Source organism: Dermacentor variabilis, unplaced genomic scaffold (genome assembly GCF_050947875.1).
Source record: "Dermacentor variabilis isolate Ectoservices unplaced genomic scaffold, ASM5094787v1 scaffold_26, whole genome shotgun sequence".
Classification (NCBI taxonomy): Eukaryota; Metazoa; Arthropoda; class Arachnida; order Ixodida; family Ixodidae; genus Dermacentor; species Dermacentor variabilis.
The window spans coordinates 795819-816986 of NW_027460434.1; the positions used below are offsets into that span (position 1 = coordinate 795819).

General features: G+C 47.6%; 1 protein-coding gene and 1 pseudogene across 4 annotated transcripts in view; one reads left to right on the forward strand and one right to left on the reverse strand.

Moving 5' to 3' along the window:
* Positions 1–21168, forward strand: part of Atg14 (autophagy related protein 14) — a 250050-nt gene that overhangs the window by 172860 nt on the left and 56022 nt on the right. The gene's annotated exons all lie outside the window — the stretch shown is intronic.
* LOC142568644 (uncharacterized) lies at positions 4033–7871 on the reverse strand (annotated as a pseudogene).

Sequence of the window (21168 nt, forward strand, 5' to 3'; positions counted from 1 at the left end):
TCGTAGAGGCCGTCTGGCGTGATGAAGGCGGTCTTTTTGCGATCTCTCTCATCGACTTCTATTTGCCAGTAGCCCGACTTAAGGTCCATCGACGAGAAATATATAGCGTTGCAGAGCCGATCCAATGCGTCGTCTATTCGTGGGAGGAGGTATACGTGATCTTGTTCAGACGATGATAATCGACGCGGAAACGTAGGCTTCCGTCCTTTTTCTTCACCAAGACTACAGGAGATGCCCATGGGCTTTCGGACGGCTGGATGATGTCGTCGCACAGCATTTCATCGACTTGGTGCCTTATAGCTTCACATTCTCATGTCGAAACTCGGTAAGGGCTATGGTGGAGAGGTCGAGTGCACTCTTCGGTTATTATGCGATGCTTTGCAACTGGCGTTCGTCGAATCCTTGATGACATCGAAAAGCACTGTTTGTATCGTCGAAGCAGACTTCTGAGCTGTTGCTGCTTAATCACGGCTAGAATTGGATTTATGTCGAAGTCTGGCTCAGGAACTACGGTTGTTGGGGTAGATGCGGCGGAATCCGAGAGAACAAAGGCATTGCTGGTTTCCACAATTTCCTCGATGTACGCGATTGTTGTGCCCTTGTTGATGTGCTTGAACTTTTGGCTGAAGTTGGTTAGCATAACTTCAGCTTTCCCTCCATGGAGTCGAGCAATCCCTCTTGCGACGCAAATTTCATGGTCGGGCAGTAGATGAATAAGGGGAAAATCAGACATCCACCCGTGCGTAGCAATTGCTACAAAGGAAACCCATATGGGTCTCCTTTGTCCTGGTTTGAGTTTGTCCTGGACCAGGACGAATTTTTCTTCAACTATGAGGCTTTTCTTTCGAGGAACCTGTATGGGTTTCCTTTGTAGAAATTGCTACGAACGGGTGGATGTCTGGTTTTCCCTTTATTCATTACTTCTCTCCACCTTGCGGGTTTCCGCAGAACTACTACGTCGAGCAATAGATGTTGGTCGCCCTCGATGACACCTTCTACATCAGCAGGTGTTTCGGTGCCGACCGAAATAACAATGCTCAAGCGAGGCGGGACGCTCACTTGATCTTTGAGCACACTCAAGGCGCGGTGACTAGGAAGGCTCTCCGGCGGTATCGCATGTTCTTCCGACAGCGTTATTGACTTCGACTTCAGGTCGATGATTTCGCCATGTTGGTTCAGGAAGTCCATGCCGAGAGTGATGTCTCGTGAACACTGTTGGAGGATAACGAAGGTAGCAGGGTAAGTCCGGTTGTGAATGGTAATTCTTGCCGTGCACATTCCAGTCGGTGTTGTGAGGTGTCCTCCAGCGATCCGAATTTGAGGGCCTTCCCATGCAGCCTTAACTTTCTTAAACTGGGCGGCGATGTGTCCACTCATAACGGAGTAATCAGCCCCTGCGTCGACTAAGGCGGTGACTGCTTGGCCGTCGAGAAGCACGTCGAGGTCGGTGGTTCTTTGTCTTGCATTACAGTTCGGTCTTGGCATCAGATCACAGCTGCATCGCGTTGACCTGTGGCTGGTATGTGACGTCATCAGGTTGTCTTGTGTCGTCGTATTCTTTGCTTCCAGACTTCGTCCAGACAGTGGCGTGTCGTTATGTCGTCGAGGTAGTTTCTTCGGCGGCGGAGGATCTTCGTCAGTTCCACAAACAGCAACCGCACCTCCGTCGGTTGCTGCTTTTAGTTTTCCAGATATAGGCTCGCTGACCGGCCCCGGGCTGGGCCAGTGGTGCTGCGGCGACAGGTAGCGGCCTGGTGATGGCGAACGCGACGGTTGTCGAGAGCTCCACCGAGTAGCGGCGAGGTAGTCGGCGATATCGCGAGGGCATTCACCTTGGCTGCGGGCGCGGAGCGTTGACGGCGAACCCTCGCAGTCCCATCGCCCGGTATGGGCACCGTCGGTAGATGTGACCCGCTTCTCCGCGGTGGTAGCAGAGCGGGCGGTGGTCAGGAGCGCGCCAAACGTCTGTCTTCCTCGGGTAGCTGCGCTGGGTGAGGTGGGCGTGCTGGCGGTGGCGGTGGCGGCGGTGGTCGACAGAATTGCGGCGTTACAGGGCCCTGGCGCGGTTGTGGAGGAGGACCTTGACGGCTGGTGACAGCGGCGTAGGTCATCGCTTCTGGCGGGGGCTGCGATGATTGTGGTTGCACCTCGGGGCCTCCAAGCGATCGCTGGACTTCTTCTTTGACAATTTCGGCGATTGAGGCCACTTCAGGTTGCGATGAAGGGAAGATCTTCTGAAGCTCCTCTCGTACGACTGCCCTGATGGTCTCGCGCAAGTCGTCGGTGGCCAGTGATTGAACTCTGGCGTAGCTTGTTGGCTTGGTGCGGCGGTCGAATTGCCGGTTCCACATTTCCAGTGTCTTCTCGATGCTCGTCGCCTCACGAAGAAACTCGTCGACGGCCTCCGGTGGGCTTCTTACCATTCCGGCGAAAAGTTCCTCCTTTACACCACGCATCAGTAGGCGGAATTTCTTCTCCTCAGACATTTCCGGGTTGGTGTGGCGGAACAGACGGCTCATTTCCTCAGTGAAGATTGCGATCGTCTCATTCGGCAGCTGCGCTCTGGTCTCCAGTAGAGCTTGGGCTTGCTCTTTTCGCACGACTCTTGTAAATGTTTGCAGGAAGCCGCTTCGGAACAGGTCCCATGTCGTCAAGGTGGCTTCTTGATTCTCAAACCACGTCTTGGCGATTACGTCATCAAGATGGCTTCTCGATTCTCGAACCACATCTTGGCAGCGTCCTCCAATGCGAAATAGACATGTCGCAGCTTGTTGTCGCTCTCCCAGCTGTTAAACGAAGCGATCCTCTCATACGTCTCCAGCCAGCTTTCTGGGTTCTAAAATGTGGAACTGCGGAATGTCAGTGGTTCTCTGGGCTGCTGAAGAATTATTGGGGCCGCTGCGGCTGCCATTGGGGTTGTCTTCTTGGTCGTTTCTGGACGATTTTCTTGGACTGTCTTCTTGGTCGTATCTGGTAGAAGACCGTGTTCCGGGGGCAGCTGCTGTAGCCGGCGGCTTGCCCGATGTTCCGGGACGACGTTGGTGTTGTCTTTTTGGTCCTGGCTTGGATTACGGCTTGTCGGGGGCTTCCGGTGCATAAACGTAAAACACCTCCACCAGATGTCACGTGGTAGTGACGGTTAAGAAGGCAGCAAAACTGTGGCTAACGAAACAAGTATTTTATTGGGCGAACTTGTTCCCTCAAAAACAGGCTACACTCAAAGAACAACGGTAGCGGCGAACACACTCGGCGATCGTCGAAAATCTGATCAGCGGGTCAAGCTCATTGGCTTTTATAGAACAGTCGTGTACAAATGTGTACGCGAATGGTGTACAAAGTTGTACACCATTCGCGTCACACGATGAAATCAGATAACACAGGGTTCGGCGACAACAGACAGTGGATAGAAGCATCGACAACATTCCAGAAACTTCCGATACATGCAGGCGTGTCCCGCGCTGTGTGATAACATTTGTTAGGCGGCGAAACGTGGTCGCCCAATAAAGATAGGCAAGTGCACGTGTCAATAGTAGCTATGTACAGCTGGCCTCTGAGTTTCCTTAGTGTCTTGGAGCGTCCCCTTGTTAGGCTCGGTCGTGGGCAGCTAGCATAACTGCTGAAATAAAATAAATTTTTATGGCTAAAACGTCATTCCCTCCACTTCCTGATAGTCCTCTTTGTCGTGTTTCCGCGACGAATGACACCGTCTTGAACATGAACGGGAATGAACCCCGGCCTTTATTGCTCCGTAGTATATATACATATGTGTGCATGTCACGCATGCGCAGGGCATTGCATCAAGGGCCGTGGCATGACAAGAACTAAACACGATAACCCAGCAATGATTGTGCCACATCTCCCCTTTTCCAACAAAATAACAACCAACTAAATAATGATAAACACAGTCAAAAGAAACGTACTGCATTACATTCAGAAATCCCGTAACGGTTTGGTTTTCTTACAGCTCTACCGAATCGTGTAATGTATTCGCCTGGTACCTGCGGCAAAACATTACCCTGATCCTCTCTGGGGTCACTTTGGAGGGCTGATTTGGAAGTTAGGCTGATCGCCAACTTCTGCATTTTCCAGGCTAGGGGGAAACTCGTATGTCTCATTGTACGAGTCTGTAATTCTGCTTGGCGCTTGCTTGACTAGAAATTTCCTGTTGCGTTTGATCTCGATGCCGCTCTCTACCGCGACAACATACGACCGCGGCAGTTTTGCCCGCCGACTGATGATGCCTTCCCGCCTGCAGTCCTTGACCCAGACAGAATCACCGGGTGCCAATGGGACCAGGTGTCGGGCTGCATTACGGCGGTCATAATTTTGCCACTGCTTTTCCTGGACAACTGCATCCTTCTTCCGTACCTCTTTCAGGTTGGGTGTCTTTGGTACAAGCCTGTCGGATGGAGAGGCAGAGTTGTACGAAGCCGCCGCCCCCTGAGGAGCTCCGCTGGCGTCTTGCCTAGTGGTCCCAGGGTGTCCCTGTAGGCTAACAGAGCCAAATAGGGATCATGAGACTTTAGCAGTAGCCCTTTTACCGTTTTCACCCTTCGTTCGACCTCTCTGTTTGCCTGCGGGTACCTAGGGCTACACGTCACACCTTTGAATCCATAGGCCTTCGCGAACTGCTGAAATTCTTCACTGACAAATTGAGCACCGTTATCCGTGACAAGCACGTCTTTGACGCGACCAACAACACCAGTGCTGGTGAGCGATTCCAGTAAACAAAATTCTGGAAATCGAGATATAAAATCCACTAAGAGCAAATAGTTACGGCCGTTGAGATGGAAGATATCTGCTGCGACCCTTTGCCAAGGTCGAATAGGTGTCTGGGTTGGCATCATTGGTCACTCGGCTGTTCTCGGAACTGCGGACACACGCGGCAATCAACAACCAAAGAAGCAAGTTGAGAGCTCAAGCCCGGCCACCAAACAGACTCCCGTGCTCTCACCCTGCATCTCACAATACCTTGATGACCTTCGTGAAGCAGACTTAACATTCTATTCTGGAGCGAGAGTGGCACAACGAGGCGAGTGCTATGCATGTGAACCCCTTTACACACGCTCAATGTTGCACGATACTGCCAATATGGCCTCATAACGCTTGATAGCGAAGTTGGGCCCGGCCAGCCTTTACGAATGTACTGGCCCAACATACGGCAGGTCTCGTCCTTTGCCTGCTCTTCGGTGACCAGTCTAAAGTGATCCGATTCACCCAACTCGGATAATGGACCAGTAACAAACGAGTTCACTTCATCCACAGAAAGGAAGTTCTTGGTTTTTTGCCCTCGCACTGGCACTCTAGAAAGTGCATCAGCATTTTCCAAATTTTTCCTAGGAACATATTCGACTTCAAAACTGAATTGCATCAGAGGCATCCGGAATCTCTGAATGCGTGGTGATACCAAATCTAGGGGAGTCTTTCCTAGCAAAGTCACTAGCGGTTTGTGATCCGTCTCCAGCGTTATGTGCAGTCCACGCACATAACTTTCGAGACGCTCAGTCACCCATGTTAGAGTTAAGGTCTCCTTTTCAATTTGCGCGTAGCACATCTCTGTTGGAGTCAGTGATCTTGAAACAAATATATACCGTCTCTCTTTGTTTGGTTGTACTTGAAGTAAAACTGCACCTAAACCATACGATGACGCATCTGCAGAAAGAATGGTTTGATTCCGTGGATCATACTTTGCCATACACCTATCAGAACAGATAGCACGTTTTATGCTGTCAAATGCCATCTGCTGAGGCGTAGCCCAAATCCACTCACTGTGCTTGTGCAGCAACTGACGTAACGGCGCAGTCTTCTCAGCTAAGTCTGGAATAAACTGCGAGCAATGATTTGCAAGACCAAGGAATCTCCGCATATCGGCAACATTTTCAGGCGGCTTCATATCAGTGATCGCTACAACTTTTGCAGGATCCGGCAGTATGCCATCTTTGCTCACTCGGCATGCCAAAAAACATACCTCTTTTACACTGAACTGACATTTTTCATGATTCAAAGATATGCCGGCTTCTGTCAAGCGTTCTAAAGTCTGAAACAATCGCTCATCATGCTCTTTCTGTGAAGAACCAAAGACTAACACATCGTCGATTAATTTTACGGCCCCCGGCATTCCATCAAGAATTTCACACATTTGCCTTTAAATATTCAGGAGCAGAGGTTATGCCAAACGGCAGGCGTTCAAAGCAATAACGTCCAAAGGGAGTAATAAACGTGGTCAATAGCTGACAATCCTTGCTTAGCATTACTTGATAGAATCCCGAGTTCGCGTCAAGTTTAGAAAACACAGCTGCTCCGCTTAGTAACCCGAGTGTCTCATCAACAGTGGGGAGCACAAATTGCTCTCGTTTCACCCACTTATTGAGTTGAGTTAGGTCAACGCATATTCGCACTTGCCCGGACGGCTTCAAGACGGGCACTATGCCAGCACACCACTCGGTTGGCCCTTCTACTTTACAAATGACTCCGTTCTTTTCCATTTCTTCTAGCTCGTGTTTCACGCCGTCCCTCAGCGGGATGGGTATACGACGAGTGCTGTAAATGGCATAGGGCACCGCGTCTGCTTTGAGATTAATACAGTATTCTCCTTTCGTAGTACCCAAACCGCAGAACAAAGGGGGGAAGCACGTTTGCACAGCTTGGTGGATCGAAACTTCGTCTACAAATTTCACTATTCCCAAAGCTTCTATTGCTGGCAAGCCTAAAATGACATTACTCGCCCAGTTAATGACGAAAACGTCCTGCCTAACCAAACATCGTTTCCACAGAATGTCCGCAGTGAACTGTCCTTTCAGATCTAACACTTCATTGCCTGGCCCCTTTAAGATTACATTGGAATGCTCTATAGTTTTGGGTACGCCAGGAAACGATGCTGGAACAACGTTTAGCTCTGCTCCTATGTCAATCTTAGCAGACACTGTGACCTCATTAATAGCGACCTGAACAAAACAAGCTCTTGCAATTGTACCAGCTAAAGTCCTAACAAAATAGATGGCACACACTGTTTGCTCACTCAATGTAGCTGTCTGGGGAACACTGCACAAATCTACTTCGGATGCGCTTGCTTCGGCGATTGTGAAGTTCTGCTTTCGTGGGCAGACCGCGGCGAAATGTCCCCGTCGTTGGTACCTGTAGCAAATTGCCCCCCTTGCAGGGCACGATGAGGTCAAATGACGGGCCCTGCCGCAAGCCGCACACTTTCGGATGTCTTCTTTGGCCCATTGGTCCTCTGGACGTCCCCGGCTTGCTCGTTGATGAATTATGTCGACTTCTACGCTGGCTGGTTGGTGGTATAGACTGCTGTGAAGTTCCTGTTGTTGTTGCTGTACCGCTTCCTTCATCCTTGCCTTTGTCAGTGCCGTTTTCAGAGTCAGTGCAGCATTCATTTGTAGGGCCTCGGACAACGTTGTGTCACGTAGTCCAACCATAAAACGGTCGAGGATCATCCGTTCTTTCATCACGCCATAGTCACATTTATCTGCTGAAGTATGTAGTAGGGTAGTTACATACTATTCCACCGATTCGCCTGAAACTTGGTGGCGACGATGAAAACATGCGCTTTCGTAGACCAAATTGCGCGTAGCAATGAAGTAGGCGTCGAAACGTTTTTTCACCACTTCATAGTCCTTTGACTGTTCTTCAGACAGCTCAAAGGTCTTGAATACGTTGCATGCCTGCCGCCCCATGGTATACAGCAGCGTGCCTACCTGAGCCTCTTGAGTTCGCTCATTAATGCCGGAAGCAAATCGATAATCATCGAATTCTTGCACCCACGCCGGCCACTCTGACGCTTTGTCAAAGTTGAAGCTCGTTAGTGGCTGTACCGGAAAGAGCTGGCATGAAATACCACTTTCCTCACTCGCCATGGCTCGAAGCTCTTGTTCCATTATCGTGTCCGAGCCGAGGACGCCAGCGATGGAGGTCAGCCGTACCTGTATCTTCTTACGTCGCCGGCGGTTCCGCCCAATTTGCGAAGACCACTTCTGACACCATGCCGTGTTTCCGCGACGAACGACACTGTCTTGAACATGAACGGGAATGAACCCCGGCCTTTATTGCTCCGTAGTATATATACATATGTGTGCATGTCACGCATGCGCTGGTCATAGCATCAAGGGCCGTGGCATGACAAGAACTAAACACGATAACACAGCAACGATTATGCCACACTCTTTCTAAAAGAGGGCGCACCAATGAAACTTTGAGATTATTTGTCTAGAAAAAGGAAACTTCCCTCGTTTCCATGTCATGCACTTTCTGAATCCTGAAAAAACTGTGGGAACACTATCTCTTTTCATTGCTGCGAAATGCCTTAGCGACACTACAGGACCTGGATACAAAGTTACCAGGATGGCTAGTGGCGACCTCCTACTTGAGGTTCGCGACATCTAACAACATGGAAAATTGTTGAACCTTGTGGTATTTGGTGAAGAGTCGTATCAGATGATGATTATCTAAATCTGGCCAAAGAAGAGCTTCTCGAGGGATGAAAGAATCAAAACATTATAAAAGCCCAAAGAATAAAGATCAAGCGTGAAAACAAAGAAATTCCCACCAAGCACCTCATTCTCACCTTTGCATCGAGTACGCTACCAGATTCCCTCGAAACAGGGTACACAAAGACACGGATTTGAGCTTACAACCCTAGCCCACGTAGATGTTTTAAATTGCAAAGCTTTGGCCATGACTCGCAAAGTTGCCGAGGCCGACCGACCTGTGCAAAATGCGGCGAGTACGAACACAACTCTGACAACTGTAGTGCCACGTTCCACTGCCCTAACTGCGAAGATGGACACGCAGCCTACTCTCGTTCATGCCCTACGTAGAAAATAGAAAAAGGTATCCTCACTCTTAAGGTCAAAGAGAACATCTCATTTCAGGAAGCACGCAAATGGGTTTCATTTCTTCATACCGCAGGGTATGCTGTTGCGGTGCATAAGGGAGCAACGTCACAGCGGACACCAGTCTGGCCCAAAAAGAGCATAGCTGTGGCAGTGCCACCAGCCCCCCAGGCGACAGCAGCCAGTGCTGCTGCGCCAACTCTGAGGGAAGGCCCATCGAGCTCTGGGTTTGCGGCCTCCAAGGTCCTGCTTTTCGAGGCAAGGCCTACCCCGAAACCACCCCGCTCAACTGAGCGGAAGTCCAGCAGCTCCCAGGAGTCAATGGACACAACTCCAGGCCAGACGGCGCAGACAGCCTCTCGGGAGCAGTGTGATTCTCGCGACTGCTTCAAGACAAACAAACCACGGATTACAGGACCTGGAAAGGCTCCTTAAGCCAACTGACAACTTCTTGACACACAGCACAAAAACACAAACAATATGGATACACGAATATTACACTGGAACGTGAGAGGTCTAATGCACAATGGCATTAAGGAAGTTCTGCACAAATACAATCCTAAGTTGCTGTGTGTTCAAGAGACCCACCTAAAACCAACACAAAGTAACTTCCTTAGACAAGACACCATTTTCCGAAAAGATTCAGATGATGCACTCGCTTCGTCGGGCGGTGTCGCAATTATAGTGGACAAAGGTGTTGCTTGTCGGCAGCTACTGTATTTACATGATTGTAAGCCGACTCGAATGTAAGTCGACCCCCCCATATCGCGTGTGACAGGGAAAAAAAGAAGAGCATACGCGAGGGCGCATTCGATAACGAAAATTCATTAGTTGCTGGCATGGTCACTGGACTACTTCACTTGCGCCATCCTCACTAGTGCTGCCATCGTCATCGCTGCTATGGTCCCACAGTGCATCGTCATCCAGCGAAATTCCACATTTGGCAAACGACCGCACCACTACATCTTGTGGAACAGCAGCCCATGCCACATGCACCCAACAACATCCGGCCATAGGGGAGGCTCTTTTGACAGGTCCGGTTGGCGTAAGTTCGCTGTTTTCTGCCACCAGCCACTCATTGTACTCACGGCGGCGCAGGTCCTTAAAAGGCAAAGATCCGGGCCTGTTTCATGACCATGTCGCACTTTACTGACAGGGACCGATCATGCATTTCAGCAACGTACGCTGCAAGCTTGTCCTACAGCTCCGTCAAGCGTCCAGACTTCGGACTGTGGAAAATTCTTCACTTGCCGTCATAGGTGAAAATTTTGCTTCGCTGCAGTCGCCACTCTTGCACCACCTGTTCAGAAACATTGAACTTGTGGCCCGCTGTGCAGTGATTTATTTCTTCGGCATAAAGGATGGCAACCCTCTTGAACGCTGCTGTGAATGAGTGCCGAATGTTTAGTGGGCCTGGAGCACGCAGGACGACTAAGGAAGCATGGAAGTAGCACATAGCCAGCAGTCATGCTGGCAGTCAAGTCAAACGCGTCAAACTAGTGCCTTTGGTCCAACTAAGAGCTACAGAGAAAGAGAAACACGTGAGCGGTCTCTGCTCTTCCATGAACTACTGATACTCCTCGCAAGCGCTGCCATTCTGAAGGTGCCGCTGTGAATGGAACATCAGTGCTTCCATCAACTATTGACAGCCCCCATGAGTGTTGTGTGCACTGTAAAACTCTCAAAAGTGTTGAAAAACTCTTCTGAAAAGCGAACAAATGCACAGGATCGCAAAAAGATATGGGTAGGGCCAAGACCAAACATCATATTGTAACTACGTTCTAGCTCCTGTTAGTTTCGCTTTTTTGGCAGTGCCATGCTTTGGTTTCGATTGTAAGTCGACCCCCTCACTTCAGATTTTCAAATTAAAACAAATAGGTCAACTTACAGTCATGTAAATATGGTACTTCGAACTCCCCTTGAGGCAGTCGCAGTTCGAGCGGTTCTCTTTCAGAAGTTGACGTAGTAGTTCTGCGGAAACCCGCAAGGTGGAGAGAAGTAATTGATAAAGGGAAAATCAGACATCCACCCGTTCGTAGCAATTGCTACAAAGGAAACCCATACGGGTTTCCTTTGACTTTGCCGACTGAAAGCAATACAGAGAGCTCAGCGACCTGACGTGGGATGACATCTGTACACTAGACATAAACGATGCAGTGGCATATTTCACAGCATTCATTGTGAGTATAGCGTCCATATGCATGCCAGAAACAAAAGGAAAGCATTCAAAACAACGTGTTCCCTGGTGTAACGATGACTGTAAGGAAGCACGAAGCAAGCAAAATAAGGCTTGGAGCCGCCTTCGTGACTGTCCAATCACGGAAAATCTCAAACATTAAGAAAACAAAGAGTAAGGGTAGAAGAATGTGCTGCCATGCCAAAAGGGAAAGCTGGCAAAAGCACATATCAAGTATAAACTCTTACAATGACGAAAGGAATACATGGAACCGAATTAACAAATTAAATGGCTGCAAACCTATCCTCTAACATTAGCAAATACTCAGGGAAACACTCTTGAAGACCAGGCTGGTTTTCTAGGTGCTCACTTCAAGTACATTTCCACTTCAGCCAATTACACAGATACATTTTTACAGTACAGTGGCAAGCAGAGAGATTGCCCCTGAATTGGAAAATAACAAAGGATGAATCTTACAGCCGTCCATTTACCTTGGCGGAGTTTCAGGCCTCACTGAGTTGTTGCAATAAGTCAGCACCAGGAAGGGATAGAATAGCTTATGACATGATCAAACGCTTATACCCTGAAACCCACAAAACACTTCTGTCGCTGTTTAACTTCATATACTGCTGTGGGTACATCCCAGCTGCCTGGAAAGAGGCAATAATAATTCTCAAAGAGGACAAGGACCCAACTTCAGCTAACGGTTATAGGCCTATAACCCAAACAAGTTGCCTATGCAAACTCTTTGAAAATATAACTAACCGACACTTGATCCATTTTCTTGAAGTTAACACAACACCAAATCCCTTACAATGTGGTTTCAGGGAAGGTACATCCACAACACACCACCTTGTCCGCATCGAGGCATATATCTGCGATGCCTTTGTGCATAAACAGCTTTTCTTACCGGTGTTTTTAGACATGGAAAAAGCATATGACACCACTTGGCGTTTTGGAATCCTCTGTAATTTGGTTGGAATGGGCATCCAGGGCAGCTTGCTCAACGTGATTCAAAGCTACCTCTCGAACAGCACATTTCACGTTCGAGTTGGTAACGCCTTATCTCGGCCATTTATGCAAGAGTCTGGTGTACCACAAGAAGCTGTACTGAGTTGCACTCTATTTGTCGTAAAAATGAACTCCCTCCATACTGTCATACCACATACAATGTTTTATTCCGTGTACGTAGATGATGTGCAAATCGGATACAAATCTTGCAATCTTGTAATCTTGCTATCTGCGAGCGACAGTTGCAACTTGGCCTCAATAAGATGTTTAAGTGGGCGGAAGAGAATGGATTTAGGCTAAACCCACAAAAAAGCTTGAAGCGGTCTGCGCTGGATGCATGAAATAAGACGAAGAAGTGGGCTAGCGGAGAAGTGAGAACAAAGCAGTTGGAATAAAATGGCAGACGACACCCATCTCACTGAGATTATGTCTTTTCTACTGCCATTCTAGCTAGGAACTATACATTTCGGTGCAGCCGACAGCTTTCGAAGACCACACATGCGGTTGACGTTTTTCGTTGACCAGGCGTCATTGGAGTCTGTTGTGTTCACCCGATACCAAGTGCACGGTGAGCCAGCGGCGGACCTTCCTCTCGAAGTTAGTTCTACCGCGCTGATCAACCTGGTGCTGCAACAAGCTGCAATCAGCCGCCACGCCCTCGTGCAAACTGGATCGAGGACAGTGAATCTACAGCTCCAGGCACTGAGCGAACTCGTTCTAGAACCCATACCATGTGGCACCCTCTAAGAGGAAATGCCTGCTAGTAAGGTGAGCCTAGTCTTGACTGTTATGGAACTGCAAAGGCACTTTATGCAACAGAATGAAATAATGAGAACTTTGGTCCAAGTGCTTAATCGAGAGAAACCAGCACGGGGTATAGTTAAACCGGACGTTTTTGAAGGAAACTCGGAAAGTGCGCACTGCTGGCTGTGGTTTTTCGAGTATGCCTGTGACAAGAATATGTGGCACTCTGACAACACGAAGGTTTTGAATATGCGCCGCTATCTGGGCAGTATAGCCAGAAAATGGTATGATGTGCAATTCATGGATTATGGACCAACATGTTGGGAACTGTGGAAAAGCAACTTTTTGCGGCTTTCGAAGGCAATGCAGTAGAAAGATTGGATGCTGCACTACGGTTCAGGTACCGTATTTACTCGGAATTTAGGTCGAACAAAAAAAAAGGGAGGACAGCGTTCACAAAATGCAAACAGCATTTATTGAATCTGAACGTGCAGAGCTCATTCAACGTCGTCGTCGTTGCTAGACTCATCGCAGTGTTCCTTGTCACTGTCACCTTCAAACAGAGCACTATCTTCGGTACCATCAAGCGCATTAGATATGCTGCACTTTTTAAAAGCGCGCACGGTCAAAGTACCTGGGATGTCGTCCCATGCTGCAGCTACCCAGCCCGCCAGCTGCGATAGTGATGCACGTTTGATGTAGCCTGTTGCCGTTAGCATGTGGTCTTCGTCAGTCAACCAGTCCGTGCAATATTTTCGCAGACGATCCTTGAAAGGTTTGTTGATGCAGACATCAAGTGGCTGCAACTCGCCCGTCATGCCGCTCGGTACGACAGCGAGGTCCATGTTCGCTTGGGCGAGCGCAGCCTTCACGTTGTTGGTCAAGTGCCCACGGTAACAGTCGATGACAAGGAGCGAGTCCTTTGTCAAAAGGGCTCCTGGATGCCTTCACCACACAATCTTAACCCACTCTTCCACCATCGCACCCGTCATCCACCCATTCTCATTTGCCCGCACAATGACATTTCTTGGAAAAGTTTCTCGAGCAGGCAGTGTCTTCCTTTTAAATATCATATAAGGAGGGAGTTTATGTCTATCAGCTGTGCAGCACAGCATCACAGTTGCGCGCTGCTTCTTGTAGCCCGCAGAGTGCACCTTCACCTCCTTGGCACCCTTTTCATTCATGGTGTACGCCACTGGCATATCAAAATACACAGCCGTCTGGTCGGCGTTGCCGATTTGCCCAAGGTTGTAGCCTGCCGCTTCTCTCTTTCGCAGCACGTAGCACTGAAAAGCTATCACCTTAATTCGAAATCGCTTGGCAGCTTCTGGGTGATTGAAGTCTGACATCGGAGGCTGAAGCCGAAGCGCTTCATGAATTTCTGCAGCCAGCCCCGGCTGGCTTTGAAATGCTTTGGCGTTAGGCCTTGCTCCCTCGAAAGTTCCCTAGCTTTCGCTTGGAGCACTTCTGTTGTCACTGGAAGGGCAGCTGCTGGCTGCGTCCGAACAAAGTCAGCCAAAACCGTCTCCACTTCGTGGTGACGGCCTTTCTTTGGTCTGCTAAATGCCATCCTCATTGTTGCGCATGCAAAAAGCTGCTGTCATTGTCCCCTCCAATGACGGACGTTTTTCTTGTCGACGCTGAAGTCCCGCCCGGCTTGAAGGTTCGACGATGCCTCTGTGGCTATCGCAACTTTTCGCTTGAAAGCGGCACTGTAGTGGCATGTCCTGCCTGGTGCCATCGCGATAACACCATGCCGCACACCAATACGGCCGACAGGACACAGGTCAAAATGGTGACCTCGCTTGTGTATGGTTGGCTACTGGCACGGCTAGTAGCGGCTGCAATACTGACTTTTCTAGATGGTGCTAGCTATGCACCATATTTAGCAGTTTCAATGAAAAACTGGCACTTCTTTTAATATCCTCGAATCTAAGCCGACCCTAGAGTTTGGAATATGATTATATGAAAAAAAAAAAAAAATGAACTATTGGCCTAGATTCAAATAAATACGGTATAGAGGTGGCTCTCTGCTTGAGTACTGTTTTTAGAAGCGTTGCCTATTGTACTCTGCAGAACCGAAGCTGTCGTCTCCTGCTGTTGTAGCTTTGATAATGCAAGGGTTGTGTATCGAGATCCATGTCCAGCTCAAAGTTCCAAGAATAGTTGATGACCTTCTGAACTTTCTACAGACCTCACTGTCAAGAATTATATTGAGAAGACAGCCAGGTGGTAGAACAGAGCAACTTGATTCTCATAAGCTGAGTGAACATCTAAAGTCGTTGCCGTCATCTGAATGTGAATATAGCTTCGTGAACAAACCCCTGGGAAGCGTAAATCATGACTATGAGGATGGTGAAGAACTAATTACTGCTATTCATGGCGACCTATTTCCACATAATCTGGCTACCGTGGATTACATGCCCCAGAAAAAGAGCTTCATTGAGACAGTGCATTTGTTGTCGTCAAGCTTATTGTATGCCCCAATTACGGTAGATGGCATTGAAGTGAAGGCTCTCCTTGACAGTGGAGCTTCGGTATCAATTATCAACAAGACTCGAGTGGATGCCGGTCGTCTGCATGCTGGCAGGATGTTGCGTGTCCAAGCCTACGATGAGTCAGTGACCATGCATAGCGAATGGGCAACCCTAGCTATTGAATTTCAAGAACATGCTATTACCTGTGACGTATTGGCAATACCCAATGTCACCTATGATTTTCTTTTGTCCCGCTCAGACATGAAAAAACATAAGATAAACCTCTATTGGGACAACAAAGTAATGGCCAATGACACGATAAGAACAGAAGATCCTGGTGAAGAACCTAGTGTATCAAGGCTAATTTTTCACCAGGAAGGTATCAAGACAAAGTACCCATGCATGGGGAGCTATCCTCCAGCGATGAAATCACATGTCATTCCTTTCAAGCTCGCAGATAAAACAGTGGTTCGTCCAGAGTCCAGATATATATGTCGAGAGATAAAAAGGTGTGGCTGAAAAAGGAGTTGCAAGAAATGTTGGACGCAGGTATCATCCGGCCTTCTGTATCCCCATTTGCTTCTCCTATAACTATTGCACCAAAAGAAGACGGGACATTCCACCTCTGCACAGACTACTGGGCTCTCAATCGTCAAACCGAATTGATACCTTATCCAATGCTGAGAATCGACGACATCATTGACGGAACTGGTGGTTGCCATTGTTTTTCACGAATAGATCTCACGAATAGATTGCAGAGGCGAGGCCTCTGCAAGAGCTTTTGGCAGATTCCACTAGGTGAAGAAACGAAAAAGTACACCGCATTCATAACCCCACTTGACTTATTTGAGTAAAACCATCTACCATTTGGTTGGAAAAACTCCCCTGCGTGGTTTCAGAAGATTATGACTGATATTCTGAAACCTTACCTTGGCACATTTTGCAATGCGTACATCAACGACATCATCATCTACTCAAAGACAAAGTAGGAACATCATTGTCACGATCCGCCTGGGTTCGTGAACAAGGGAGGGCTCGAGGCACCCTCCGTTAAGACGGACGCACCGCAGCGTGGTGGTGACGAATGATGACTGACCGCTAAGCAGCTGTGCTCGCCGGTGTTTATTGGTGCGGTGACCAATGTTGCCTAACTGACCCTGGCGGGCCATCGAAGATTATGCCCGAGGGGGTGTCACATGCTTGTTATAACCATGGTCATCTTTCAAAAGTTCTTCACGCTCTCAGTCTTGCCCAACTCAAAGGCAACTTCAAGAAAAGTGCGTTTTTTTAAGACATTGTAGTATTTTTGGCAGGGTGTTTGATAGACACATTAAAAGCACTAAGCAAGAATCTGTAGAGAGAACCTCCAAGCTTTTAAAGCCTTATGAAATGCACTCCCTGTGCGTTTTTCTAGGTCTAGCAGGACACTTCCGAGCGCTTATCAAAGACTGCGCACTGAGAATAAGATGCCTCACATGTGTACCTCAGAAAGATGTGCTTTATCAATGGGACGATGAGTGCAAAGCTGTCTATTGTGAGCTTGTAAAACTAGTATCGTCGGATCCCATCTTGCGAATACTGGATTTTTCTCCGCCTTTCGTGCTGAACATGGACGCATCACATTATGCTACCAGTGCAGTTCTATACCAGAAACCCTCAAAACAAGCTGATCAAACCAAACACTATGTTGTGGGGTATTGTAGCTATACCCTGAAACCCGCTGAAATCAATTTCACAGAAAAGAAAGCTCTGGCCATCTTAAAAGCTGTGCAATACTTTCGTACTTACCTGGAAGGTGCCAAATGCAGACTTTTCACTGACCATCAAGCACTGACTCAACTTCTGAGCATGGCCCAGCCAAGAGGCTGCATTGCTAGATGGGTGAGCTATCTGCAACAATTTGATTTTGTAATTTCGCACCGTCCTGGCCTACTCCTCACTGACACTGACGCACTATCAAGATTACTTGTACACGAATCAAGCAAGAATCCAGAGGCAATCAATCATATTAAGCTGTGTGAAGGTACAGAAGAGTTCCAGTTTATCAATGGAAAGTATCACGTACCACCAACTATGGTTCCAAGGATTCTTCATCTGTACCACGACACTCCTGAATCGGGCAGACACGATGGCTTCTGGCACACTTATCGCGATAGACCTTAATGGAGAACGACTATCTCTGAGCTCCGAACATAAATTCTTAGATATTGTCTTAGACAGGAAACTGACATTTATCCCTCATCTGAAGTATACTAAAGCAAATTGCCTCAAGACTGTGAACCTATTGAAGCTCCTGTCACGCACATCATGGGGAAGCCTGTACAAAAGCCTTATACAATCATGCCTTGACTATGGAGCCATAGTTTATAACTCTGTGACACCTAGTGCTTTAAAGACGTTAGACTCCGTTCACCACCTTGGTATCCGATTTGCTACAGGTGCTTTCAGGACTCGCCCTGTAGAAAGCCTGTATGTTAGGTCGGACGAATGGTCGCTGCATCTCCAAAGAGCGTATTTAAGTCTATGTTACTTCCTGAAGGTAAAGGCAGATGTAGAACACCCATGCCATACCACTATGAGTGACATATCGACTGCCAGGCTTTATCGAAACCATCCGTCTGTCAAGACTCCTTTGTCCATGCGTTTATAAGCTCTGGCTGAGGAAACAGGCTCACTGCATTTACTCGAATCTACCGCGGACTTTTTTTCCAATAAAACGGGTCCAAAAATAGCCTGCGCGTTAGAATCAAGTACGACCATAAATCTGCGTTACGATATCGTCATCGGCATTTAAAAAATGGCCGCCTTGCACGCGCTTTGAGCCTAGCTTTATACCCAATAGTCTAGTTCGCTTTAGCCTAGCTGCTGTATTTTTCTCCATGTGCCGTAGTATGTGTGCTTAAGTTAGTGCACCGTCCGTCTTCCCGGTCTTCCAGTTTTTCGCGTTTGCTCTATCAGCATGTAAGTGCCGACTGCAAGGACATGCTGAGTTCATCACGATGCCGCAATTAAATGTAAAGTGATCACGTGTGCGGAGACGGACAGAATTCGGGTCGCATCACGGGCATTCATAGTTCCCGAAACTTGCATGCGGGACTGGTGCAAACGGGAGAAGCTTCCTACTCCGGCAGCTGCTACGTACGGCGTGGCTGTGCGGCCTCTATCTTGAAAGCAATCTGCGATGGAGATGCATCTAGGCTCACCTCGCTGTGGTCTCGTCGCTTAGTGCGCGTTGAAGCAAGAGTCCACACAAAGGTCAATTCGCTTGCTCTTGCTACCGCACTTCTCCACTGCAGCGTTTTGATAAAGAGTTTCCATGGTCATTGCGTGAGATGTGTTCATGCTTGCTTGTGCACACGTGCTACAATGCTTGTTAATTTAGTAAGCGAATGTGTTAAAGTTTATATGGCCGATAAAACTACTGTCCTTAACTTTCTATAGCTGTCTACTGATTTGCTATTGTAATCAATGCTTTGCTTTTCGGGTGAAACTGTGACTTTTTTATTTATCACAACTTTAGTGTATTGGGAGTAAGTATTTGTTTTTCCAAATGAGAGAAAGGTGTATTCGTGTATGAAAGAATGAGGTGCGCGGTACTGTAAAGGACTTTTTTCTTAGGTTGCAGCAAATTGATGCGCATTAAAATTGAGGGCCGTTTTTTTTCCCTTTTTTTGTCATGGAAAATGGGTACGCATTGCAATCGAGGGCGTGTTAGAATCGAGCAAATACGGTAATACTTCATGAGGATTTCCTAATGGCTCTCAGTCGGCTTCCACCGCTTTGAGAGTGGCAGACTGTTGAGTGTGATGTCTCTTTTATAGAGGTTTCAATATATATAGGTTTTATATAGGTTTCTAAGCGTGTACCTGAGACTCGTATACATTCGCATTTCCTCAAACCTCAGGCGAAGTACTCATGTGCAAAATTTTATACAGACACTTCGAGATCTCTTAATTGTGTTGCTTATGCAGCTTTCGGACCGTCTTCTTCAGTGTCCAGTGCACTAAATCCACATACAAGTATTTTCACAGCCGAAGCATATGCAATCCTCTCGGCAGTTAAGCACATAAAGCTAATGATTGTAGTGAAAGCAATGGTGTTCACAGACTCACTGAGCATCGTTAGAGCTCTGATGAATCTATGCAAACACAAGAATCCAGTTTTTAATGAACTGTATGCCTTGTTATGCTCAGCTTATATGGGCAAGCAAGTCATCATAGTATTACAACGAAGGCACCAAATAACACAACGGACGTAGGAAGGCAACACAGGACAACCACGTAGGTGCACTAACAACTGAGCATTTTATTTTTTGACACAGGAATAAATAGCTGCTGCCAAGAATCAAAACAACAAGAAAAACAGTGCTGTCATCTGCATCACACAATGAAAACACGATACAGAACAGCTTCTACGTGCTGCTTCCAAGATATGCCAGTTCCTTTGTCGATAAAGAAACTGAGGGTTCACTGATACACGCATCACCACGCTTCTTGGTGTCAATAGCTTCCAATATCTCTCTTGTCTATTGATCATCAGCTCTGTTCAAAACACAGGTTCTATTAAAATCTGGAATGTACTTGTGAGCCTTACAATGAGCGCTAATGAGCACTACCACTAATGAGCATTTATGAGCCTTACAATGAGCACGAACACATGCTCAGTGACATCGTAGTATGCTGGGTACCCAGACATAGAGGTATGCAAGGCAATGTAGCTGCAGATGAAAGTGCCGCGCCAGTAATTTTTGGATATGCAGACACAAACATAGCTATCCCTCCCACAGACCTAAAGCCTTTCCTGCGCCATGACTTGTGGAAATATTGGCAAAGGCAGTGGGATACTGAAGTGTAAAAAAAAATACATATGATCAAACCAAAATAGAGAAATGGATATCTGAGAAAACAAGACACGAGGAAGTGCTTCTTTCCAGATTAAGGATGACACATACCTATGGAACACGCTCTTACTGTCTTATTGGCAGTGATCCTCTGACATGTGATAGGTGTGGCGACAATCTTACAGTCCTCAAAGTACTTTTATCCCGCATACCGTGAGCACATCCCTCTGCACCCAGCATTGTTTCTGAACCATGAGTTGCTTTTTGATTTTAAAACAGTCTTAAAGCTTTTAGCAGATGTGAACGCCTTGCAAATCATCTGGCCAGGTTACCTGTAGTGCAGCCTCGCCTTGCAGGCTGCAGCTGCAGTGCAAGATGGTTTTACAGCATGTGCCTTTAGGCACTAGTACCGTATTTACTTGCGTAATGATCGCACCCCTGAATTTTGTCGTCAAAATTCAATTTTTTTTATTTCCCGTGTAATGATCGCACTCCGAACTTGCCGCAGCGATATGTCGTGTGCCAAGCCTAGCTGATATTGATCGCGCTTACCATCTGTCGAATGCTACGCGAACGACTCTTCAAGACAAACCAAGCGGTCTGCACGCACCAAACATTCTTAAGTAGATGCCTCATTTCATTACTTTCATCACTTTCCCCACTTCCATGACTAAAAAAAACCTGCAACCTAACTTGCCTTTATTATGTGTAGGCTTTATAATGGTTGTGGTCAACAACAACAAAAAAGGCGCCTTTGGATTCTTCTCGCCTGCACTCGTGGGCACGCAACAAATCGCAAGTGGCAACGATAGTAGCCGCGTATACACTGATACGTTATTCATACGGCAACGCTTGTAACACAGCCAAGATATTCACCCACCCTTAGCGGAAACGTGCCTTATTAGGATAGTAGTGAAGACAGATGCCGCAGTTTCCGCAGCATGCCGGCCATGTGTTTCTATGTCACTGGCAGCTAAGCGTACCCATCTGTTTCTGTCCCCGCAAAGTGGACATGGCTACGTTGTTGCCGCAAACTTGCCGATATTAATGATACTATTCATTACTGATACGGAA